Genomic DNA, 668 nt, shown 5'->3' with positions numbered 1-668 from the left:
ACTAGCCAGTGGGTGGTGAAGGCTCCAGGTAGACACCAGCTTGACTTCCCTGTGTTCGATGAGTCGGGTAGGTGTTGTCTTCAGCATTAGGGCCTTGCTGTCAGTTTGTGGAGAGCAACCTATGTATAGGCTTGGCCAAAGCTTGGATTGTTTGGGGGTTTTCATGGAACCCCTTTGGCCCAAAACTCAATTAGTGATAAGATGTCCAGTTGGACACTGTCTCCCCCATTATTTGGTAGTTTTATTTATGTTGCATTCATATATATTATATTCTACATATACACATATATCTATTTTATACACACACACACACACACACATATGGAAGCTTCTACTGTGTTAGGTTTCCTTACTACCCCCCCCAAAACCCTTAATTTTAGCTGTCTCTCCCTATATTCTCTATATCATCCCCTTCTTCCCTCCCCCTCTTCACTTGATCATTCTGTTCTTGTCCTTCTTCCCCAACTAATCCATAACTATTTATTCTGTTTCTCTTTCTTTAGGGAGATCGATCTGTACCCCGCTAGTTCCTTACTCTACCTAACCTCTGTGGTTCTATGTATTGTGTAGCTTGTCTATCATTGACTTAACAGCTAATATCAACATATAAATGGGTATATACACTATTTTTCTTTCTGGTTCTGGGTTACCTCATCAGGATAGTTTTT

The sequence above is a fragment of the Peromyscus leucopus genome, chromosome 3 (genome assembly GCF_004664715.2).
Source record: "Peromyscus leucopus breed LL Stock chromosome 3, UCI_PerLeu_2.1, whole genome shotgun sequence".
Classification (NCBI taxonomy): Eukaryota; Metazoa; Chordata; class Mammalia; order Rodentia; family Cricetidae; genus Peromyscus; species Peromyscus leucopus.
The sequence above is the reverse complement of the archived record's forward strand: the minus strand, read 5'-3'. Positions refer to the sequence as shown.